Here is an 18,511-nt window from a genome sequence, read left to right as displayed (position 1 = left end):
ACCGTGATATGACACCAGGATACTGACCAGAATACTGACAGGATACTGACACAGGATACTGACACCAGGATGCAGAGTAGTATACTGACCATGCTATTGGCACCAGGATACTGACACCTGAGACCTGGATGCAGGATCCTGACACCAGGATACTGACCAGGAGACACTGTCATAGCATCAAAATAATCCAATATTAGGCTTGTCATGAGTCATGACAATTATGGGTTATATGTAATAATGTAGTTATCACAAAAGTAAGCTATCTTTAATAAGTAGGTCATAGAGGCTTATTGTCGGCATCAGACGAGAATCCTCATTACAATGCTCTAGTCTAGACCCCTGGTAGATGGATTGCTGAGGTGGAGCGCCACACCTACAGTACCATCAGCTCCCAGTACTTACCGTACACGTACAACTTGCTGCACCCAAACCATGTTCTCAGTGTATGAGTGTACTGTATGTGGTCCAAAGGTGAGAGCTCTACCGACCGACTCTCATTTGTGGTTGAATTTGTTCTGAGGGTGGGAAAGCCAATCAGAGGCATAGAAGTGACATCTCACATTTTGTTTTGTTTTTATTTATATTGATATTCTCAAGCAGTGGGAGGTGCAGGATTGGGTCGCCTGGGTGGGAGAAAATAGAGTGTTTTCTCCTGGCACCCCAAGTCCACGGCAGTCACATAGGTAGTTTGCTCACTGCCCCACACGGACCACCTGCTGCCAAATCTGATTTAGTGCAGGGAAATATTTTCTCCACAAGACCCTGCCTTCGGTTTAGAAGGCGCGAGGCTGCATGTTGTGAAACGAAGTAGGCCGCCAAACTAAACGGGTTGTCATTTGCCCTCAACCGCAATGCTATTGATTTACTGCTCCTTGCTGCTGGTTTCCTGGAGGGGACCGCAAGCTCCTGAGAAAAAAAAATAAAAAAACAGTGGCTGCATGCTCCATCAAAGGGGAAGGTTCCCCCCAAGCCAGACCTCCCATGAGGCCCTGGTGCCAGACCCCAGGCACCATCAGGGGCTGAATAAATGATCAACCAATACAGGAGCAATAACAGTAATTGAGTGGTGCTCAGTCTGCCATGGAATGTCAAGTCGACAGGTTAACAGAGTGTGTTGTATACTACGAATTAGTCTGACTGTTGCTCATTGCTGCCAGCTCAAACCAATGGTTTGATTGATCTCTTTTTACCGTGGCAGTACTCTTGTAATAATGTTGCTTTACTATTTAAAATATAATGTCACAGTTTTTGATGAACACATTGCAATGAACATTACTTTTGAGATTTCTGGTGGGGTTGAAGAATGGTTTTGAACTTCAGCATTGTTCACATCATCGCAGCTTGTGACACTGCCACATAAATTAAATAAAGTAATGTATTCCTGTCCTGGTATTGAAAGAAAATGAAACATAACATACTGGGTGATAACAAAGAATATATTGGTTAAAATATGGTTGAATATTTAACCCTAAAATGTGTATGGAAAAATGTTTTGTGTAGTTGAATATGGTCATTCATTTTCTGTTGTTCATAAATATGATAAATAAATGGGTAAATAAATATATGAGAGTAGAATAGGATTAAAACAAGTTCTTGTTTTGTACAGTGTGACTTTTTAATGTTTTTTAAAGCAACCAGAAGATACTCTTTAAAGGTCAATACTAAACCATAATCAGAAATTGATAAAAGTCCAGTAATAATGTCACTTGACCTCTAACTAATTGCAAAAAAACCAAACTCAACTGATTTTGTGTCCTAAATGTGTCCTGGATGAGAGGAAAAAAGTTGCCTGGAATTGCATGGGGGGGGAATTAGTTTAAATTCAAAATGGCCGCCAACCACACTATTATTACAATGCTATTATATATCTTGAAAACCGAACACTGTATGAAGTCGACATTTGACAAGTGTGTTGCTGAGGACCCATGGAAATGCAGTATCAAATTGGAACTTGTTTGGATGAGCAGTTCTTAAGAAAGCTGCAATTACAGTAAGTGGCCCATTCAAAACAAGCATATATTATAGACAGGGCAAACCCTATAATAAATTGATAAAAGGGTGTACCAAACTTTTCTCAGTTGATCCTCTTGTATTTGTTCCTGTAGAATCCATTTCTGCAATGTACATTTTTGTAGTGTGCAATGTGCATAATTAATGAGACAATTATCATATTTGGTCAGGAGGTGCACGCACATCCCGGGTTAATTCAACGGGTGCTCGAACAAAAAAGAACAGACTGAAAAAGGAAGAATAAGTCTGCACACCGTTTTAAAAGCTCCCCAAAAACTTTATTTACCAAGGCGGGTAACGTTTCGGCCTCTGTGGCCTTCGTCAGGGTGTGCAGACTTAATTCTTCATTTTAAAATTAACATATTTAACACATGGGCGGAAATAACAGGGAAAACCCATAACAATTTGATAAAAGGGTTTACCAAGCTTTTCATTATGAAGTGTTATTAAAGGTCATCCGAGTAATCACTCTCTCTGTCTGATGCATCTAGCTCACTGCTGAGTACAAAATCACTGCGTTGATGAGGAAGAAGGCATGTCTGAAGAGGATGTAGGATTCTTTTTCTGCCTCTTTTTTGCAGGTTGACCCTTTTGTTTCTTTCTTTGATGTCCGTGCTCCCATCATCAGCATCGTCTCCGCACTTTGATTTCCGTGCTCCCATCATCAGCATCGTCTCTACACTTTGATTTCCATGCTCCCATCATCAGCATCGTCTCCGCACTTTGATTTCCGTGCTCCCATCATCAGCATCGTCTCCGCACTTTGATTTCCGTGCTCCCATCATCAGCATCGTCTCTGCACTTTTATTTCCTGGGAGGTTCTCTGTTCTGGCTTGGTGAAAACTGTTTGCAGGTTAACCAAACTGGGACAAGAACATTGTCAGTCTGTTGCCACTTGCCAGCCATTGTTCTCTGGTGTGGGATAGGTAGTCCAGTCTTGGCCCTGTGGCATAGATTTCCCCTTTTCTGTGATCACCTTCCTTCCTGCTTGGCCCCTTCTCTTTGGTGTCAAGTCTTTGATTCTGTGTTCCCTGTATAGTTATCCATGACTATCACTAGTTTGGTGGCATGCAAAATCAGCATATCCCCCCCGTCTTCTTTGGGGAAACAGACTGAACAGCAGCCATGCCATTATCCATTCTTCCCTGATGGGTGCTTGTTCAGTAACTGTTCAGTAACAGAGGTCAAAGGATACGAGTGGGCTTCCCTTACACTGGTAGATTTGCCTATACTAGACTGCCAAATGCCTGCTTTTCCTCTTTCGGTATGTTAGACTCTTGGTGCTTTCTTTGTTTTTTCTAATCCAGTTTTTATTTTTGGAATCTGTATGGGTTTGAAGAAACTAACTCGATCTGCCCCTTTTCAGCCTGTACTCTATGAACTTCAACAGCAAAGTCTCTTCTGTCTCCGTTGATTCCAACAATCCTTTCACAACTTCTTCATGTATGGCTTGGCCAGTCTTGAAGTGCCTTGCCACACCTGATGCGAATTGATTCATGTACTTATCTATCTGGTCAACCAGGGCCTTGACTGATTTTTTTTTTCATGTTATTTTTCAGCACCTTGGATAGTCTTTGTAGTGGCTAATTTACACCAACAATAAAACTTAAAAAAGCCACTAAGGGCACCAGGTAGCGAATCGTACTCAGAGGTAGGAATGAGACCATTGTCAGACAGGCAGCGAAGTTTAGTGGTGTTTATTTTCAGCTTTTTGGTCCAGACAGCAAAAGATGGAAAATGTTCAGGTTCATCCCTAACCTACTGGTAAAAAACCATATGCCCTCCTGGTGCTCTGCTGACTGACTGTGTGTGCTCATTAATTAAGTAACCTCAGCTGTGCCCCAAACTGCCCATCACCTTCAAAATAAAAGAATATAGCTGCAACACAAAATGTAGACTGAAATAATGACTGTAAACAAACCAAGCAAAATAAACAAATAATAAATGCATTAAATCATTATATAGAAAATACTGAATTAGCAAAAATACTTAATAGCTCCCACATTCCGGCCCCTAATTGTGAGAATCACAATTACAATATTTAAACATGTAAGGGAGCTATTTTTCTATCCATGTGCGTGTCTTCTGCGTCTCCTTCTCTGTAGCCACTGAAAGATAAACAGAGCGAAGAGTAGACAGGATAGAGAGAGAAAGCAGATAGAAAGATTGTCCATTGTCTTATGCTGTGGCCTCCACCTGCAGCAGGCAGATCTTGACAGGTCTCTCCAGACGCTAGTTTTGGTTTGGATGCACACAGAGCGGGCCAATGCTTTGGAGTCGGGCTTGGTGCTCAAACCTCGACTCATCTTCCAGGATCCTCATGGAGCTGAAGCATCTGCAATGATAATATCTCCTGGGGAGAAGTTTCTTCTTGGAGTTGCCCATCTCTGTCTTTCCTGCATCACAACTTCAAGTAAGTATTCAGATGTCCATCTTTTCCAAAACAGCTCTGCAATACACTGTACTTGCTTCCATTTTCTTCTGATGTACAGGTCACTTTTTACATAGAGTCCTGAGGGAAAGATGGGTTTGCCTTTCAGCAGGAGAATATGGTTTGAGGTGAGGGCCTCAAGGTCATGGGGGTCGTCAGATGCTTTTGTGGGGGTTCTGTACAACATGTAGTTCTTCCCAGTGTGTCCTAGTTGTTGATGGATGTGACGTAAAATGAGCTGGGAAAGATGTAATTCTTTGAAAAGAATAACATGGTGCTTTGTTTCTGATGTTAATGCAGACTTGTGCAAACTACCTCCATCTCTGAGGATGTCCTCCTCCAGTATGGGGTCTAATATGTACAGTGGACTGTTCTTGGAGATGCTATTTGAACTATGTTTGAAGGCGCTTTCACTCTTGGACCTGTGTTTCTGAACGAAATGAATGCTTGCCTTCTCTGCTTCATCACGGTCTTCTGCGGTCAAGTGTTTTCCAGACAGTGTGCATTTGAAGCTGTGATGATTCTGTTCAACACTTTTGACTCCAGCATCAGTGTCACTTTTGGTGGCTTTAAGTTCCTTTCTCTTTTGACTCAGAAGCCTTTTAAGTTCAAAGAACCGGGCGACAGACATTTTAATCTTCCATGATGAGAAGCAAGATGAGTCCTTAACGATGGCTGCTGCTTCTCTTTTGACCTCTGGGTCATCGATGGGAATAACGGACTCCATTTCCAGCGTAGGCCACTCGTTTTCAAGCAAATCTGGGCCTTTCCTCTTCGGGCCTTGAAGTTGCTGCTTGATGTTCTGCAATTCACTTGGCAAGACCGGATCTTCTTTTCTGCAAGGTAAGTCAACGTAATGTTCATTTTTAATTTCTGTTGTGCTCATCGTGAATTGAGTGTCCTCTCTGGGCATTTCCAATTGCCCCTCTGATGTTTTTTCATTCAAAGCATGGTTGTGTTGTTTAATGAGATTTTCTTCCAGATGTTCAACAGATATGTGATTTGTTGTGACAGTTTTAATTCTGCTCTTAGTTCCACTCCTGAGTGGTCCATTGATGACCCAGCCAACTCTTGTTCTGACTGCGTATGGTCCTTCATTTTGGCTGTTGATCAGCTCCCATGGTTCCATCACTTTTGCTGCATTAGTTCCAATGAGCATATCCACATCTGCATCCAAGTCATGCAGCTTTATGTTCTTCAAGTAGTGCCATTTGTCCACTTCATCCTGTCGTGGAATGTTCACTCGTGACACTGGCATAGCCTTTTGGGTTAAAACATTTGGCAGTTCAATAAAATCATTCATGTCCATGCCCGATACTTCCAAGTGAGACAACACACTGGTACTCACAATTTTATTTTGCCCCATTGTTCGCAATAGAATACTGGCTGGCTTGCCACTTAGCCCCAGTCTCTTTGCAAGGTTCTGAGTGCAAAAGGTACCAGAACTCCCCGGATCCAAAAATGCATATGTCTGCACAACTCTGTCGCTCATTTTGCTTTTCACTTTAACTGCCACAATTGAAAACACAGCATTGTCCTCGTCTCCAGCCCCTATATGGCCACATGTCTGAGACTCATGAGATGCATCACTCCCAGGTTCATGAGCTTCGTTATGCTCAATGTGAAGAACTGACGGATGCCTTTTCTGACACACGCTGCAATACAATCTACTCATACAAAATGTGCTTGTGTGTCCCACTTTCAGGCATCCAAAACAAATCCCATGCTCCTTTATGAAATCTATTTTGTCTTTTTGTGTCTTGGACTCAAACGGTGAGCATTCGTCAAGTGAGTGACTGGTTTGTTGGCAGAATAAACAGCATTTTATGTGACTTTTGTTTCCCTCTTTCACTGCATTGACACTGGTGGCAAAGGTGCCCTGATTCCTCTGCCTTGGTTGACTGACAGTGGGGGGTGACCTGTTGTAGCTGGTATTTTTTGGATCCTGAATATTTCCAAACAGTGGGTCAGAGACAATTCTAACTTCCTTTTCAACAAAGTTCACAAGGTCAATAAAAAGTGCTCTGCAACCACGTTGCTCCTGTAAATCACATGCAACATTCCTCCATTTCTCCCTCAACTTATAAGGAAGCTTCATGACAATATTTCTGAGGTTTGATGGCATGTCCAACTCATTCATGTGCATGATTTGCTGTGTTAAATTTGAGCATTCCCTCAAGAAAAGAGAAAAGGATTGCAGTGCTTTGACATCTTCTCCTTTAACCAGAGGCCAGTTATCAATTCTGTCCATATAAGCAGAAGCAATTTTGTATTCATTTCCAAAATGTTCAGAAAGCAAGGATTTGGCCCTTTGGTAGCCTTGAACAGAGGGTAGGTACTGACAACTTTTCACCAGGTCTCTTGGTTGCCCCCTGGTGTACTGTTCTAAAAAGTGTAAACAATCACTTGCATTGTCAGTTTTGACCTCAACACAATTCTCAAAGGATCTGATGAAGGAATGGTAATGAAGGGGATCACCATCAAAAATGGGTATTTCTCTCACTGGTAGGGAAGATGCTAAATTTTGCTTTACCAACATATTAGTGATTTCAGTTTGGCGTTGGATAATGTTCACAATGTCATTTTGGGTGCTGCTGTTACATGCCATGTTCGAGGTGGATGCCCGTCCTGTCTGTGTAGCATCATGGACCACAAGTGTTACTGGTGCTCGAGTGTTATTGGTTGGTGGTCTGAGGTTTGTCTGCAATGTTGCCCTTTGTGTTGTTTCCATAAACTTGGTCTGTGATGTTGTCTTTGGCCTTACAGTGACAGCCTGGGCCTCAGGGTGAGATTCATTTTGCATGTCATTTTTGTTATTTCCCTGTGGGACAAATTGATTAGCTCGAGGGTTGAGTTGGCTTTCTGGATTCTGAGCCTTGTTTCTTTCCAGGTAGGAGTTCATTCCATCTGATCTTTTGGAGCTGCATTTTGAGCTGGTTTCCAACACATTGAGCTTGGCATTGGTAGCAGCTAGCTCACTCTCCAGAGCCCACTGTTCCTTTTCCTTTCTTATTTTCTCCTTTTCCTTCCTTAATTCCTCCTCCTCCTTCCTTAATTCCTCCTCCTTTGCTTCCAACTCATGTTTCCTTTTTAACGCCTGAATGCGTGCCACAAGTGCTGCCTTGTCAGCCTCTGCATTTAGCCTGGCAGATGTGGTGGATGATGTGTTTGATACACTAGAATGTGCTTTGTGTTGCTTTGGACATGAAATGTTAGAGGCACTGTCATCCGGATTTATATCATCAATAATACTTTGCTTAGTTTGAATCTCAGCAATATCAATGTCAACATCGTCATGTATTTCAACACAAATTTCAACCTCATTTTCATTGGTTTCAGACCCATTTTCAACATAATTGTCATTTGATACCACATGAGCGTGCCCTGCAGAAGACAACCAACCCTTGGCATCCTCAGTGAAATTACACAATTTCACCATTGTTGCATTGAAATATGTATTTTGCCTTTCGACCTCCTCCTCAGGCAAATCCATGTTTATGAATGACTCATGTATATCCATAGCCTCCTCATAACATTTGATGAAGTTACACAAATGACTTTGCACAGATTTCACATTGTCAGTAGATTTCATCAACACACGTATTGGCTCAATATATTTCTTGGCCTGTTTGATTTTAGCAGATCTTTTTTCTTGGCATGTTTGTATATAAAACTCCAATCCCTTTGCTGTGAACTTGATGTCCCGTTTTGCAGAGGGCTCGGGCTGAGCAACGTTCTCCACACTTGAAACATTTGAATCAGCCACAGTCACTGTCTCGTTTGTCACAACTGGATCCATTTTTCTGAATGTGATTCCCACAAGCAATGTGTAATTAATTCACGTTGGAGAATCAAGAATGGATGACTCACACGTCCAACAAACTCCTATTATGCATCAACATGTAACAGGACAATAATTCAGTCACTCCAATGAGCTTGCCTCTTTCCAATAAGGCCGACAGTTATTCTTCACATACCAATGTTGTTTCTGCATAGCTTTGTGCGAGTGTGATCCATTTGTGCTGCTTGGTCCTCCATTCGTGTCTTTAACAGCATGATCCAAACTTCAAAGTGACAGTGCATTGTGCGGGTGTGCCGGCATGGCTGGTGGCTCCATTGTTTGAATTGTTTGAAAGTGCAAGTGCGTCGATCCGTCCAACTCCAAACATCGGTGCACAAAAAATCCAAAACAACAATAAAAGTTTCCGCTTCAGTGAGCGAGGTTTTTTACTTTATGTAGTGGCTAATTTACACCAACAATAAAACTTAAAAAAGCCACTAAGGGCACCAGGTAGCGAATCGTACTCAGAGGTAGGAATGAGACCATTGTCAGACAGGCAGCGAAGTTTAGTGGTGTTTATTTTCAGCTTTTTGGTCCAGACAGCAAAAGATGGAAAATGTTCAGGTTCATCCCTAACCTACTGGTAAAAAACCATATGCCCTCCTGGTGCTCTGCTGACTGACTGTGTGTGCTCATTAATTAAGTAACCTCAGCTGTGCCCCAAACTGCCCATCACCTTCAAAATAAAAGCATATAGCTGCAACACAAAATGTAGACTGAAATAATGACTGTAAACAAACCAAGCAAAATAAACAAATAATAAATGCATTAAATCATTATATAGAAAATACTGAATTAGCAAAAATACTTAATAGCTCCCACAGTCTTTGTGTTTTGAACTTGTCAGTATCAGTATTATATGTTGAATTTCTCTTTCAGTGCTCTCCTCACTTTGGCCATCAGATTCAGTGATGCACTGAATCCTCCTTGCATGGGACCACCCCTGACTTTGACCTCTCTGTCACCTCAGTTATGAAGTCCCCATGAACTGAGGAGAATGAACCTCCAGGTTTTGTTTGGTGCAAAGCTAGTGTCACATGTTCATAAGTAAGATTACTTGCATAATTGATATGTCCAAAGGCGAACCGTTGCGATAGTAAAGGTCGTTCTGCTTGTAAGTGTCTCTCAATGTTGTTTTATTGTACCAAACTTATCAATGCAAGCATTGCTGAAATATCTGTCAGATACTCAATCGTCATTGTAGATTCTGTACCACTGTTGCTTGACATTGGCATACAACATTCTCAAATTCTGGGTTTCACATGGGGGTGCATACTTAGTTTAGACTAGTCATTGGTTAGACATAAGGTTGGTGAGGGGTGCGTTAAGACGACCGGATTAAGGTTGGTGAGGGGTGCGTTAAAACAACCAGATTAACAGTTGTTGTGCCCAAGACGTCCACAGACGTCCTGGGAATTACCGCTATGTAAAAAAAAAAAATGAATGTAAAAAGTGGGCACCCTGGGTTACTATTTTGAAAGTGTTGTGTGGGCACACAAAGCGTTTTAAAGGACTAATCATTTTTGACTGCTAATTATCAAGAATAGAGACAATTTGATTGAAAGTGCTTGTGTCACTGATTGGTTTGAATAGACTCAAAGTGGGGCCTGCAAACCGGCACATACTCTCCACGTGAGATCTGAAGCTCCTGGAGCATTTTCTGAGATTTCTTCATATGATATTATATAGAGATAGAGAGCTTGTAGATCATATGATATTATATAAAGATAGAGAACTTGTACACACTTTTTGTTTTCATCTGGCAAACTAAAAAGCACACGGTACGATGTATAAGATTTGGAGACTGGAGTACGAGTAGCCTGTAATAAGATTACTTGAATGGGGAACACATTGCAGCTTCAAAATGAATTGCTTTCGAGGTGTCTGCTGTCAAATTGCCTCCAACCTGTTCTCCTTTTGCATCTCTGGTGTGAACAGGCGTTTATTCAAATCAGAGTGGAAGGGTGGGATGGGGGAGTGGGGCACTTCCTTTAGCTGACAGCACAACGTAGCATGATCCTTATGAATGCCATTTCAAAACATTAGTCTCTCTTTACAAATAAAACACTTTCCTGTAACCACACATCCTGATCACTAATTATGAGCAGTGTGGCAAGCGGATTGGAGCGCTGATGTTTGTTAATTATTGCGAAACCAGTTCCTAATGCAACGGTAATGTGATCTTCGTGTGTGATTAGTGCCGGTGGCCGAGGTGCAGATTGGCTGCACATTGCATATGATCTGCCCATTATACGCTGCCAGTGCTGGTTATGGCAATATACTTATAACAGTGCTACCTGATGTTGCTGCCCACTGAGACAGTGGGAGAAATCACATTCATTTACCAGGCTCCAATTAGCGCTGAGCCTGCATCATCATCAATTCACATGCTAATCGTCCCATGCTGCCTCCATTGGGAATGCCACCATCTGTGTGCAGTTCGTCTACCTGATATGTAACCTTTTTAAAGGACCTGCATGAGAGTATGCTACATGTCAGCTGGGTTTTGGATAGTGCGGAAGGTGTTCACAAACTTTCCCATGCCAAAGACCCCCAATGTGAAGTGGCTTAAAAACATTTTCTTATAAACAGCAGTTCTGGCTGTGACACATAGTGAGCTTTTAGGTTTGCTTTTTTGCTATTTTCCAAGATTTGTGATTCCTTTCCAATTGCCAGTGGGTTACTTTCAATAGCCTATACACACTTTTAGTGTCCATACATCATCACTGTCTGATATGATATATGGACACATAATTATGTCAACAAATAATTATTGAACCTTTGTAAATGCTTGTTTAAACTCTGTATAGATCACATGCAGACTTTGTGACGAGGAAGACAGGCTAATTGCTTTTCTGACAAAGGAGAGAAATGACTGCACGGTTCACAAAACCACTGAACTGAGCCGGAGCGTGTCAGTGCACACATTCACAAGCTCGTGAAAATGGATACTTACCGGTATTATTGCTCATAAAAAATCACAAGCAACATTTTATAATTGTAACACTGCCCCTTTAACAGTAGTGCATAATAGGCTTAATGAAATGAAATGAAATGATTACTATATTTACCCAGGGTATCTGGGCTGCTCATAGAACATTTCATCGTAGTGGTTCAATGCCTTGTTCAAGGGCACTTCAGCGGTGGTAATTTTAACGTGTCGGACCGCTGATTCGAACTGGCGACCTTCCGGTATCAAGACTGCTCTGCAATCCGTTCGGCCACCGCTGCCACATAGAGTATATATGAATAGAGACGGCACCCGGATGAAACCCTGAGGCGAAATGGACATAGTGGCCGAATTTGATATTGCAGCGTGGGCCCAAACACATGAACGCGCTGGTCCGTTGACTATCATTGTGCACGTTCACGATGACACGTGAACGCTGAATGCCTGCAATGAAAGTCAGAATGTTGATGCTTTGATAATTCATTTTGATAATAATGGCGATATATTTCAATTAGTGACATTTTATAGCCTGTTCCATGTACAGAATTCGGCAGGTGTGATGTTTTGTGAGGCAGAGCTGGGACGCTGCCGGAGTCAGTAAAGTGTAGGGGAATGGGTTTTAAGAGGGTTTTTGACATGGGGAAAAGTGTAGGGGAATGGGTTTTAAGAGGGTTTTTGACATTTAGTCAAAACTCTTAGCCTACAAATTGGGGGGCATGCGTTAGTCCAACCCGACATCCCGTTAGTCTGACATATGTGGCCAGTTAAGACTCACCCGTGGCTTCCGCGTGCGGTTAGGGTTTGGGGTCGGATTATTGGGTGTCGGATTATCGCTACGCACCCAGCCTAATTTACACACTGTATTTTTAGAGCCTCCTGGTCCTTTCCTTGGTTAACCACATCCACAGCCGTGACTGTGGGTATTCAATGGGAGCCTTACGTATATTGACTGTATTTTGTTGTATTTTTGTCATTTGCTATAATGTAATGAATTTGTATTGGAGACTGGGTTTTTACCAGATTGTTTTTTATGGCCATGTGCCATGGTGTTGTTGATGACATATAGGTGTATTGGCCTTTGAATTATTTTGCTGTGATTACTTTAATTACTTTATTTGCTTTCGTTGTTTTTGTTCTGCGTATTTATATTGTTTTGATTTGTTTATTTGCTGTGTATGTTTAGTTTGGAGGACCCAATAGGCCCTGAAGCCTTAACTCTGTATCACCTGCATGCCCTTGGGCTCAGTCCCACTTTTAGGATCATCATTTCCCAGTTATAATAACCCCTCTTCCCTTCTGTATTTTAACATGAATATACTTTTCTACATGTTTAATAAACTTGACACTTGTGTTAGGTTGTTTGTCGTTTACTTAAAAGAGATCTAACAGGATCAGAGGCAGTGATATTTAAAGGTGGATATCTTTATTTATGCAGTCAGCCAATCGCCTAATTGGCTGACTGGCAGATTGTCAGATTCCGATTGGGTAGTTCACATTGGCCACATTTACATGCAGACATTCATTCGGAATGAATGGATTCATTCCAGTCATGAGAATAAAAATGCTCATGTAAACACCTCAATTGGAATAGAATATCACATTCCGAATGAATTTTCATTCCGGTCTGGAGGGGTGGTATATACAGTTTGAATCGCTATAGATCACCATATAAACACTTTATTCCGAATGCTACTGGGAGTTTGGAATACATGTATTATTTTACACATGTCTGCCCTTAGTAGACTATAGTGCTTTATGCCCATGTGTCCAAGCAGGGATGGCCATTTGGAGACATTTATGCGCTATTAGTTTTGGGTGGATGTCGCTTGTGGTTGTAGGGACTGCTCAAAATTTATTTTATCAGATAATAGCTGTTAGTATTTGTCGTTTTTTCATTTCTTAAGGGATAACGGTTATGGGTAATTGGCCATCTCTGTAGTCCAAAGTTATATTCCGAAGGAATGCTTTGGTCATGTAAACAATTGAGGAATAGGAATACTTGTATTCAGGTTCCATGTAAACAGTTGGGTATGAATCTCTGTTCGGAATGAATTAATTCATTCTGAATACATTTTGTGCATGTAACTGAGGCCACTGGGTAGCTCACACTCAAGCTGTGAATGAAAGGATCCCAGTTCAAGGTTTGGGAGTAAATCATGTGTCAGTTAGAAACAATTGAATGTTTCACAGCTAATATCAATGTTTTCATATATTTTGCTATGCTTTAAATAATCAGACCAAAGCCTTGGCATTCAATTTGCATAGGTTAGAAGTTTATTGTAGAAACTTGAGTAGTTCTGGCTGTGACTTTAGCCTCCATTTTGTAAACTTTTTTGGTGTATTTTTCCTCAGCTAGGTCATAGATGTGGGAGTTACAAGCCTCATTTATCTCTGCTACGCTTCCCCCCTTGCTCTGCCTTCCTTTGTGCAAACATTCAAACAGTACTGATACACCTTTGAAAAAGGCAAAGGGGTGGAAAACAGAGCAGTCACACTCAAAGGGACAAGCTTAAACTAATTCCACAGTTGGTTCCAGAACATTTACTTTTGATGCTGTAAATTCACTTTAAATGCCTGTGATCACACTGTTCAATAAACTATAATGGCTGCCCCCGAATGTCCAAGCAGACTCAAATACTCGCTTGGTAGGTTGGTATATTAGCATAGTTTCAATATACGGAAGTACATACATACATACATACATACATAGGGGGGTGGACGCCTCTGCCTTGCATAGTCCCCAGTGAATAGGCATGTTGCCCTTCACTGGTAACCTTACTTTGGATTTTAAATATATGAAGGTATTGTAGGCTGGGATTTTACAAGAAAAGCCCCCCTTTTAAATACAGACAGACAGACAGACAGACAGACAGACAGACAGACAGACAGACAGACAGACAGACAGACAGACAGACAGACAGACAGACAGACAGACAGACAGACAGACAGACAGACAGACAGACAGACAGACAGACAGACATGCCATGCCATGCCATCTGGTGGCTAATGAACCAAACACATTCTCAGAAGTTGAAGCAGTTTTAAAGGACCCACTTTTAGGCCAGTGCAACAGAGCATGCTTTTGCCTTTTTTTAAAACCTTACCCATTTTAACCAAATACATACATACATACATACATACATACATACATACATACATACATAATACGGCAATGTTACCTGAGACTAACCAATGATAAGCAGGGATATTCTATTCTAGATATTATTACATCATATCAACAGTACATGTTTCTGACCCCTCAGCCTTGTGATGAGTCGATAAAGGAGGGGTCAGTTCGCATGAACAGGGTGTGAGTGGAGTCTGGATACAGAGAGGAAGGCGTGAGGATTACTTCCCTCCTCCATCATTCAACGCTCCGTACATTCTGTTCATGTGAGCAATACACGATAGCTCCTATATGAAAGATCTTTCTAAGTATAACTCTTATAGTAACACAGTAAATATTACTGTCATGTGAGAAGGAAGCATGGGAGATGGTGCAAGCAGTGTTTACTGGGCTTGCTCCAGCCAGTCAGCACTGGATAGTGCTTCTGCCAAGGGTCATACTGTGGGATGTCTCGGCAGCGTGATCGACGCACGCTATACGTCCCCTCCGACGTATTAGTTCAAGTTCAAGCCTACTCATCAAGCCCACCTGTGGCGCCAGACAAGAGATGCCGTCGTGGCTGCCTCTGCCCTCATTCCTCACTGACTCCACGGACAGATTGGGCTTGCTCTACAGTATATGTGACACTAATCTGCGTATTTCTTTCATAGGTCACCTGCCCCCGATCGAATCTGTGAAATAACGACACTTACCTGGCTACTACAGATTTTTCCCTCCAGCTCCATTGAGCCTCCCTTAGAGTATATATATTAATAGAGACGGCACCCGGAGGAAACCCTGAGGCGAAATGGACATAGTGGCCGAATTTGGTATTGCAGCTTGGGGCCAATGCTGGTCCGTTGACTATCATTGCGCATGTTCATGATGACACGTGAACGCTGTTTCATACGTGAATGCGTTCAATGATAGTCAACGGCACAGCGCGTTCACGATTTGGCCCAATCCATCCCAGAATGCACTCTGTTCCTACCCGGAAGGAGGAGTGAAATCGCCTCATGCGCTTTTGAGCAACTTAATGCAAGTGGATGGGAGGAGAAATCCGGTGCCGTCTCTATTAATATATATTCTAAGCAGCCTCCATTATAACATGATTTTCAAAGCCCTGTATCTCTAAAGCTTTGAGCGCTGTCCATGTTGTGCCGTCGCGCATCCTGACGATCGGAAATCATTTGTGACTTTGTCTCGCATCGCGCCAGACATGTAACCGTTTCTGACGAGAGCTAAGGGTATGAGCTAATATTACTGATCACTGTTCACACAACAACAGCCCCCACCTCACTGATAACCCGGAAATGAAACAGAGGAGCGCAGAGTGAGAGTGGACGGATCGCACAGGTTAGGTGTGCTTATGCTACCACCTAGCGGGCATCCAAATAATTAATCTTGACTTTCTCATAGGGCCTCACTTTGCAACATGCACTGTATAATGTATAATATATGGTCAGTTTCACATATATTCTGTGTTTTTTAAATAAGCATCATTAATTAGCATTGTATTTCAAATAATACAAGGGGTACATTTAAAGGTACATTTAAAGCCTAAAAATGCAAGTGATTTCGCAAAAGCAGAAACAGAAAAAAGCTGAATTATTTGTCCTTTTTGTGTCCTTTCGAAGCCAACCCTCACCAGTGTCCGATTTGACTCATGTCCTTTATCACATGGACCGTCCTGTGAATGCATCATTAGGTTGATGGCAACGCAGTGACAACATTCAAGCTTTCAGGATGTCTATGGTCAAGCATGTTTCTGATAACATGTTTGTCCTGGGAAACAGAGTCTGATCCCACTCTCCAGCCAATCCTTCAGCTGTCTGCAAAGTAAAATGATTCAATACATCCAATAAGCTTTTCTCTTTCTTTTCATTTATTTCCTTTTGACGCAAGCTGTGTGCTGCCATCCCGGGTCAGTCAACCCCATTTCAAGTGGCTCTGCATTCAATCTATACATTGGATTTTCACCGCAGTTCTTCCCACAAAAACGCCAGAAGCCCCAGTTGCAGAGATTTCTTCCAGAACACAAAAGAGAATAAATAAATCCTGTTCAATGATAAAGTGAACTTCTTTTGTCAATACGGATTATAGTAACAACATTGCATGGATGATGTTGTTAGACTGTGATTGAAGATTTTGCTGTGTGTAACTGGACTACCTGAAATCACCTTTAAAGGGACACTTCACCCTTTTTGAGAAAGAATATATGTTAATGACGTTTAGAACCTTTAGAACACTTTCCTGGGGGTCTTTATGTGTGTAATATGTAGTTTTAGATATTTTAGATTGTAGTAGTGAGTCCGGTGTCTCTGATGTCATGGACACTGGGCTCACTTCCTTCCTGGACTACATGTTGTCTCAGTAGACAGCCCTCTCCCTATCCACAAGGAGGAGCAGTGCACCAAAGAATTATGGGAATTGTAGTCCAGGAAGGAAGTGAGCCCAGTGTCCATGACATCAGAGACACCAGGCTCACTGCTACAATCTAAAATATCTAAAACCACATATTACACACATAAAGACCCCCAGGAAAGTGTTCTAAAGCTTCTAAACGTCATTAACATATATATTTTTGCAAAAAGGGTGAAGTGTCCCTTTAAGGAACTTTGCACTGTAGGCTATTTGGAAGACATTACAATGCATAAAGTGTCTATGTTGACAAGAGCACAGAAACAACTCCTCTCATATTGTCTGATCACAGGAAAATAAATTGTTTTGACACACTGGAAAAAGGAGGAGGCATTTAGCCAATTTAAACATTGGCTAAATGAAATGACTAGTACACTTCACCTTGAGAGAATCAGGTACTTCTTGAAGAACAAAGAGACACAATTTGATCATATTTGGCTGCCCCTCGTCCGTTATATGAGTAGTTGACTGTATACTTTATCATCTTCATTTCAGATGTTATTGTTTTCCATGAGTATTTCATCATCTTACTATTCTATTCTATGCAGTGTCACTGAGCAGTATGGGTGGGAGGGATTGAGGGTTATCTTTTTGTCTTTTTTTTTCTTTCCTCGTTTTCATGAAAAGAAGAAATGTATACTGTACCAATCTAATAATAATTTATAACCTGTTCTTAATAAAACCTTATTTGACAAAAATAAATAAAAAAAAGTGTGAAATAAAGCTTTCTTAGTTTATCATCAAACTACTTTGCCATTAACTTGGTTCAAGGGTGAAAATAGATGCTTGTCACACCACAGTACAAATCCCCACGGTTCCATTTGGTTCCTTTTGTAAATTCTCTGACACAATACTGTATGTATACTCAGACTCAGGATTTTAAAGTGAAAACCTTACTTCTGTTTTGGGACATAAAACATTAGGCCAGTATGAGAAAATGGTTGGAAGGACAATAACAGTATGTGCATTAGTACATGATTCATCCCTCCACTACAGTACCTCATTCAGTGAACATTAGAGTCTACACTGCACAGATGTTGATGGGATCCTATTTTCAGGGAATGAATGCACTGCAGCATAGATCACGAACAAAAAGCCTATGTGAAAGGCCTTGATTAGCCCCTGATTATTCCCTATTCAAATCATAGGGCTTAGTCTTCTGGTATGAATTGCACCATTAACCTTGGGATTGTGGAACATGCACTTCCAGGATGTTAGGCTTTGCAAATGCGATTATGTGCACAAGTGACGTCACCAACTTTACTGTTGCATGGTACTGATCATATGACTTTGACTTGTAGCCTACACATATTGATTTATTTTGATCTCTTATATGGTGAGTATATGGCACTCATGCCTGTGATCTTCATCACTGCTCAAAGACAATTATGAGAGTGAGAACTTGAGGGTAGCAGAGGGTAATCCTTTTACCAGGCTCCCTCCAGGCTTTTCATGTGGCTTGCCTGGTTGACGATATTGACTCCAGACACTCTTGTCTGGCCCTAAAATTACCTATTGATTTCCCCTTTTGACAGTTGTTAGGCTGAAACTTAATCATGACGACCTACATTGTAATATGAGGCACACTGGTGTTCAACGGCAGATGTTAGTTCCCCTTGATTCTGTTTCAGTGTCGTAATGGTATGCTGCTGCCACAAACATGGAAAATCAATACAGGTATAATACTGGCACAGTTTTGTTTACAGGTCATTTAACTAGTAGTAATGTGTGAATTTTCAAGCTTTCAATGAA

The 18,511-nt window shown here is 41.5% G+C and overlaps 1 long non-coding RNA gene across 1 annotated transcript in view; it reads left to right on the top strand.

Moving 5' to 3' along the window:
* LOC306924595 overlaps positions 1–17,309 on the top strand; it is an 88,869-nt gene extending 71,560 nt beyond the window's left edge. Inside the window, exon 3 of the long non-coding RNA XR_013790186.1 lies at positions 16,244–17,309. This is a non-coding gene — a long non-coding RNA (uncharacterized lncRNA). The remainder of the gene's footprint in view (positions 1–16,243) is intronic.
* Positions 17,310–18,511: the final 1,202 nt, after the last annotated feature.

Source organism: Electrona antarctica (genome assembly GCF_951216825.1).
Source record: "Electrona antarctica genome assembly, chromosome: 6".
Lineage (NCBI taxonomy): Eukaryota > Metazoa > Chordata > Actinopteri > Myctophiformes > Myctophidae > Electrona > Electrona antarctica.
Note: the sequence above shows the minus strand (reverse complement) of the source record. Positions and strands in the feature narration are given on the sequence as shown.